Source organism: Scyliorhinus torazame, chromosome 24, assembly GCF_047496885.1.
Source record: "Scyliorhinus torazame isolate Kashiwa2021f chromosome 24, sScyTor2.1, whole genome shotgun sequence".
Taxonomy (NCBI): Eukaryota; Metazoa; Chordata; class Chondrichthyes; order Carcharhiniformes; family Scyliorhinidae; genus Scyliorhinus; species Scyliorhinus torazame.
Genome location: NC_092730.1, coordinates 4,654,978 through 4,662,126, shown reverse-complemented (window position 1 = coordinate 4,662,126; position 7,149 = coordinate 4,654,978). Strand labels below are relative to the sequence as shown.

Sequence of the window (7,149 nt, the reverse complement as noted above, 5' to 3'; positions counted from 1 at the left end):
GGCCCCCCTGCGCACCACCCACAACTGGCCCCCACCCCTTCAAACCTGCTCATCCGGGCCATGTGTGCCGGTGAACCACCTTGGATTGTATCAGGCTGAGCCTGGCACACGAGGACGTGTTGACTCTGCTCAGAGCCTCCTCCCACAGACCCGCCTCTACCTCCCCTCCCAGCTCATCTTCCCATTTACGCTTTGCCTCCCCTATCTGCCTTTCCTCCCACTCCGTAAGTTCTTTATCGATTTCCAATACCTTTTCCTCCCCCACCCCCCGTTCTAGAAACTACCCTGTCCTGTATCCCGTGGCGATAGGAGAGGGAAGGTCGACACCTGCCTTCCCACAAAATCCCTCACCTGCAGATAACAAAACCCATTCCCTGCCGGCAATTCAAACTCCACTTCCAGATCCTCCAAACAGGGAACGCTCTCATCAATAAATAGATTCATCAAAAAAAATCAATAAATAAGCAGGCGGCGGAATGTGGCGACGAGGGGCTTTTCACAGTAACTTCATTGAAGCCTAATTGTGACAATAAGCGATTATTATTATTAGATCCCCCCCAGTCTCTCAATCCCTGCTCTCTGCTGTGGTGATATGCATCCCTGTAAGTACACAAGGGGTTAACTACAACTAAGTAAACACTAGAGGGGGCACCAGAGACGTCATGACATGCAGACATACAGCTAATGAACACATACAATAGGACACAACCAATGGGCAGTCAAGACACCCAGAGGTGACACTACCACAAGGGGGCATTACACAACCAATATATAAGGACAGGGCACACATGTTCTTTCTCTTTCCACAGGCGACACTTAGAGAGACAGGGGCAGATCAGAGCATCACACCCACCACGTGGCTTAGAGCAGACTGGTTAGTTAGATTGAGTTACTGTAGCAAGATTAGCAGGAGAGTCGAACTCAAGTAGGAGAATTATTAACTGTTCAGTAAATGTGTTAAAGCTACCTCCAAGTCTGAACCTTCCTTTGTCAGAGCGTACATCAAGGAGCAGCTTATGCTCCATGAAGAAGCAGAACACAACATCTGCCACCTCCGAAACCCCCCCATCCAGCCTCCCCGGGACAAACCGGTGATTACCACAAGTTGGAGTCCACACCGACACTCCCTCCAGTCCCATATACTTCCGCCACTGCCCCCAGACTCTCAGGGCCGCCACTACCACTGGGCTTGTGGCGTACCGGGCCGGCGAGAACGGCAAAGGAGCCGTTACCAATGCCCTCAAACTTGTGCCCCTACATGAGGCCACCTCCACCCGCTCCCACACCGACCCCTCCCCTCCTACCCACTTCCTGATCATGGCTATATTTGCCGCCCAGTAATAGTTCCTGAAGTTCGGCAGCCCCCCCACCCCCTCTCTGCTCCGCTCCAGCAGTACTTTCTTCACTCGTGGGATTTTACCCACCCGCACAAACCAAGAGATCACCTTATTCACCCGCTTAAAAAAGGCCTTTGGTAAAAAAATTGGGAGGCACTGAAAAACAAACAAAAATCTCGGGAGGACAGTGACAACGGGAGCATGTCCCACCTCCAAATCTCCTTCATTTGTTCAACTAACCGGGCCAGATTTAATTTGTGTCGCTGCTCCCATCCCCGTGCCATCGGAATACCCAGGGAACCAAAACTCCCTCCCAACACTTTAAACGGCAGCTCCCCCAGTCCCCTCTCCTGCCCCCTCGCCTGGATCACAAAAACCTCGCTCTTACCATAAAGCAGCGGGAGTTCACAGAGAGAGAGTCCATAAAGCAGCGGGAGTTCACAGAGAGAGAGTCCATAAAGCAGCGGGAGTTCACAGAGAGAGAGTCCATAAAGCAGCGGGAGTTCACAGAGAGAGAGTCCATAAAGCAGCGGGAGTTCACAGAGAGAGTCCATAAAGCAGCGGGAGTTCACAGAGAGTCCATAGTTTCGGGAGTTCAGTTCCGGGAGCAGGCCTATTGGCTGACTGTAAATCAGGAAGGATACAAAGGGTGTGGCTGAAGTGCCTTTAGAAACAGAGTGCTGGAAGCAAACAGAGTGTATCTGAGTTTGGGTAAGGCTGAGTTCGGGTAAGAGGTGAGTGAGGGCTGTGTTTTTTGGAGTTTGGTGTTTGGGGTTGAGTTTCCAAAAAAAACAACAATTATTTAAGTAAATTAATTAACTAGTTCAGGGAATTTGGTGCTCATCGTAAGGAGGTGCAGAGAAGCAGACCTGTGAGGGAGTCTCGGGAGCAATTACATCACAGCCAGCAGGTAAGTGATTGGCTTGTGACTGGTAAGTGATTTTTCTTTTCTCTCTTTGACTTTCTCTTAGCTGTGTAGTGTAGTTCAAATTTAACTTCAGGTTTAAGTCATGGCAGGAGAGCTCAGACCCGTGTCATGCTCCTCTTGTGAGATGTGGCAATTCAGGGACCCTTCTGGTGTCCCTGACTCCTTCATCTGCAAGGAGTGTGTCCAACTGCAGCTCCTGTTAGACCGCTTGACGGCTCTGGAGCTGCGGATGGACTCACTTTGGAGCATCCGCGATGCTGAGGAAGTTGTGGATAGCACATTCAGTGAGTTGGTCACACCGCAGATTAAAATTACTGAGGCAGATAGGGAATGGGTGACCAACAGACAGAGGAAGAGTAGGAAGGCAGTGCAGGGATCCCCTGCGGTCATCTCCCTCCAAAACAGATTTACCGTTTTGGAAACTGTTGGGGGAGATGGCTCATCAGGGGAAGGTGGCAGCAGCCAGGTTCATGGCACCGTGGCTGGCTCTGCTGCACAGCTGGGCAGGAGGAAGAGTGGCAGAGCTATAGTGATAGGGGATTCAATTGTAAGAGGAATAGACAGGCATTTCTGCGGACACAAACGAGAATCCAGGTTGGTATGTTGCCTCCCTGGTGCAAGGGTCAAGGATGTCTCGGAGCGGCTGCAGGGCATTCTGGAGGGAGAGGGTGAACAGCCAGCTGTCGGGTGCATATAGGCACCAACGATATAGGTAAAAAACGGGATGAGGTCCTACAAGCTGAATTTAGGGAGATAGGAGTTAAACTAAAAAGTAGGACCTCAAAGGTAGTAATCTCAGGATTGCTACCAGTGCCACGTGATAGTCAGAGTAGGAATGACAGGATAGCTAGATGGCTTGAGAGATGGTGCAAGAGGGAGGGTTTCAAATTCCTGGGACATTGGAACCGGTTCTGGGGGAGGTGGGACCTGTACAAATCGGACGGTCTGCATCTGAGTGGGACCGGAACCAATGTTCCCGGGGGTGTGTTTGCTAGTGCAGTTGGGGAGGGTTTAAACTAATGTGGCAGGAGGATGGGAACCGATGTAGGAAGTCAGTGGGGACGGAAACAAAAGGCAGGAAGGGAGAGTGTGTAAAGCATGACCAGAGAAAGCAGGGCAGAGAGCAAGGAAAGTCTACATTAAACTGCATTTATTTCAATGCAAGGGGCCTGACGGGCAAAGCGGATGAACTCAGGGCATGGGTGGGCACATGGGACTGGGATATTATGGCTATGACTGAAACATGGCTAAGGGAGGGGCAGGACTGGCAGCTCAATGTTCCAGGGTACAGATGCTACAGAAAGGATAGAACAGGAGGTAAGAGAGGAGGGGGAGTGGCGTTTTTGATTAGGGAGAACATCACGGCAGTACTTAGAGGGGATATATCCGAGGGTTCGCCCACTGAGTCTATATTGGTGGAACTGAAAAATAAGAAGGGAGAGATCACCTTGATAGGACTGTACTACAGGCCCCCAAATAGTCAGCGGGAAATTGAGGAGCAAATATGTAAGGAGATTACAGATAGCTGCAAGAAAAATAGGGTGGTAATAGTAGGGGACTTTAACTTTCCCAACATTGACTGGGACAGCCATAGCATTAGAGGCTTGGATGGAGGGAAATTTGTTGAGCGTATTCAGGAGGAATTTCTCATTCAGTATGTGGATGGACCGACTAGAGAGGGGGCAAAACTTGACCTCGTCTTGGGAAATAAGGAAGGGCAAGTGACAGAAGTGTTAGTGAGGGATCACATTGGGACAAGTGACCATAACTCCATTAGTTTTAAGATAGCCATGGAGAATGATAGGTCTGGCCCAAGAGTTAAAATTCTTAATTGGGGCAAGGCCAATTTTGATGGTATCAGACAGGAACTTTCAGAGGTAGATTGGGGGAGACTGTTGGCAGGCAAAGGGACGGCTGGTAAATGGGAGGCTTTTAAAAATGTGTTAACCAGGGCTCAGGGTAAGCACATTCCCTTTAGAGTGAAGGGCAAGGCTGGTAGAAGTAGGGAACCCTGGATGACTCGAGATATTGAGACTCTGGTCAAAAAGAAGGAGGCATATGACGTACATAAACAACTGGGATCAAGTGGATCCCTTGAAGAGTATAGAGATTGTCGAAATAGAGTTAAGAGGGAAATCAGTAGGGCAAAAAGGGGACATGAAATTGCTTTGACAAATAATGCAAAGGAGAATCCAAAGAGCTTCTACAGATACATAAAGGGAAAAAGAGTAACTAGGGACAGAGTAGGGCCTCTTAAGGATCAACAAGGACATCTATGTGCAGAGCCACAAGAGTTGGGTGAGATCCTGAATGAATATTTCTCATCGGTATTCACGGTGGAGAAAGGCATGGATGTTAGGAAACTAAGGGAAATAAATAGTGATGTCTTGAGAAGTGTGCATATTACGGAGGAGGAGGTGCTGGAAGTCTTAAAGCGCATAAAGGTAGATAAATCCCCAGGACCTGATGAAATGTATCCCAGGATGTTGTGGGAGGCTAGGGAGGAAATTGCGGGTCCCCTAACAGAGATATTTGAATCATCGGCAGCCACAGGTGAGGTGCCTGAAGATTGGAGAGTAGCGAATGTTGTGCCCTTGTTTAAGAAGGGCAGCAGGGAAAAGCCTGGGAACTACAGACCGGTGAGCCTAACGTCTGTAGTAGGTAAGTTGCTAGAAGGTATTCTGAGAGACAGGATCTACAAGCATTTAGAGAGGCAAGGACTGATTTGGGGCAGTCAGCATGGCTTTGTGCGTGGAAAATCATGTCTCACAAATTTGATTGAGTTTTTTGAGGGGGTGACCAAGAAGGTAGATGAGGGCAGTGCAGTAGACGTTGTCTACATGGACTTTAGCAAAGCCTTTGACAAGGTACCGTATGGTAGGTTGTTGCAGAAGGTTAAAGCTCACGGGATCCAGGGTGAGGTTGCCAATTGGATTCAAAATTGGCTGGACGACAGAAGACAGAAGACGACAGGTGGTTGTAGAGGGTTGTTTTTCAAACTGGAGGCCTGTGACCAGTGGTGTGCCTCAGGGATCGGTGCTGGGTCCACTGTTATTTGTGATTTATATTAATGATTTGGATGAGAATTTAGGAGGCATGGTTAGTAAGTTTGCAGATGACACCAAGATTGGTGGCACAGTGGATAGTGAAGAAGGTTATCTAGGATTGCAACGGGATCTTGATCAATTAGGCCAGTGGGCCGACGAATGGCAGATGGAGTTTAATTTTGATAAATGTGAGGTGATGCATTTTGGCAGATCGAATCAGGCCAGGACCTACTCAGTTAATGGTATGGCGTTGGGGAGAGTTATAGAACAAAGAGATCTAGGAGTACAGGTTCATAGCTCCTTGAAGGTGGAGTTGCAGGTGGGCAGGGTGGTGAAGAAGGCATTCGGCATGCTTGGTTTCATTGGTCAGAATATTGAATACAGGAGTTGGGACGTCTTGTTGAAGTTGTACAAGACATTGGTACGGCCACACTTGGAATACTGTGTGCAGTTCTGGTCACCCTATTATAGAAAGGATATTATTAAACTAGAAAGAGTGCAGAAAAGATTTACTAGGATGTTGCCGGGACTTGATGGTTCGAGTTATAAGGAGAGGCTGGATAGACTGGGACTTTTTTCCCTGGAGCGTAGGAGGCTTAGGGGTGATCTTATAGAGGTCTATAAAATAATGAGGGGCATAGATAAGGTAGATAGTCAACATCTTTTCTCAAAGGTAGGGGAGTCTAAAACTAGAGGGCATAGGTTTAAGGTGAGAGGGGAGAGATTCAGAAGGGCCCAGAGGGGCAATTTCTTCACTCAGAGGGTAGTGAGTGTCTGGAATGGGCTGCCAGAGGTAGTAGTAGAGGCGGGTACAATTGTGTCTTTTAAAAAGCATTTAGATAGTTACATGGGTAAGATGGGTATAGAGGGTTATGGGCCAAGTGCGGGCAACTGGGACTAGCTTAATGGTAAAAACTGGGCGGCATGGACTGGTTGGGCCGAAGGGCCTGTTTCCATGCTGTAAACTTCTACCCATATTCAATTTGTATCCCGAAAACCGTCTGAATTCCCCTAAGATCCACATAATCTTCCCCATCCCCCCTAACGGTCAGAAATATATAGGAGTAGGTCGTCTGCAGGTAACGAGACCCTGTGTTCCACACACCCCCGCCCCACCCCTGACTAGCCCCTTCCAGTCCTTTGGCGCTCTCAGCCCCATCGCCAATGGCTCTATAGCCGAGGCAAACAACAGTGGGGAGAGGGGACTTCCCTGACTTGTCCCCCGGTGCAGTCTAAAGTAGTCCAAACTCACCCTCTTCGTCCTCACACTCGCCACTGGTGCCTGGTACAGCAACCGCACCCATCCAATAAAGCCCTGCCCATACCCAAACTGTCCCAGGACCTCCCACAGATAATTCCACTCCACCCGGTCGAAGGCCTTCTCCGCGTCCATAGCGACCACCCCCCCCCCCCCCCCCCCCCCTCGGAGGGCATTATGATCACATTCAGGAGCCTTCTAACATTGGCCGTTAACTGCCCACCCTTAACGCAAACCCCGTCTGGTCTTCCCCTATCACCCCCGGAACACAATCCTCTATCCGCGAGGCCAGAATGTTGGCCAGCAATTTGGCATCGACATCCAGTAGGGAGATTGGTCTGTATGACCCACATTGCTCCGGATCCTTCTCCCGCTTCAGGATCAATGAAATCGAAGCCTGTGACATTGTTGGGGGAAGGACACCCCGCTCCCGTGCCTCATTAAATGCCCCCACCAGCAGCGGGCTCAACATCCCAGAAAACCTCTTGTAAAATTCCACTGGGTAGCCGTCCGGTCCCAGGGCCTTACCCAACTGCATGGCCTCCAATCCCTCGACTACTTCTACAATCCCGATCGGGG

General features: G+C 49.5%; 2 protein-coding genes across 3 annotated transcripts in view; both read left to right on the top strand.

The window, feature by feature from the left end:
* The window catches only part of LOC140400183 (REST corepressor 2-like), a 1,146,610-nt gene that overhangs the window by 1,022,656 nt on the left and 116,805 nt on the right, over positions 1 to 7,149 (top strand). The gene's annotated exons all lie outside the window — the stretch shown is intronic.
* LOC140399830 (trypsin inhibitor ClTI-1-like) overlaps positions 1,969 to 7,149 on the top strand; it is a 30,509-nt gene continuing 25,328 nt past the window's right edge. Inside the window, exon 1 of one of the 2 annotated variants that reach the window (XR_011937897.1) lies at positions 1,969 to 2,071. The gene's annotated coding sequence lies outside the window, so the exon portion shown is untranslated. Of the gene's footprint in view, positions 2,072 to 2,131; positions 2,248 to 7,149 lie in introns of those variants that run through there. The other variant, XR_011937898.1, reaches the window with a different exon arrangement.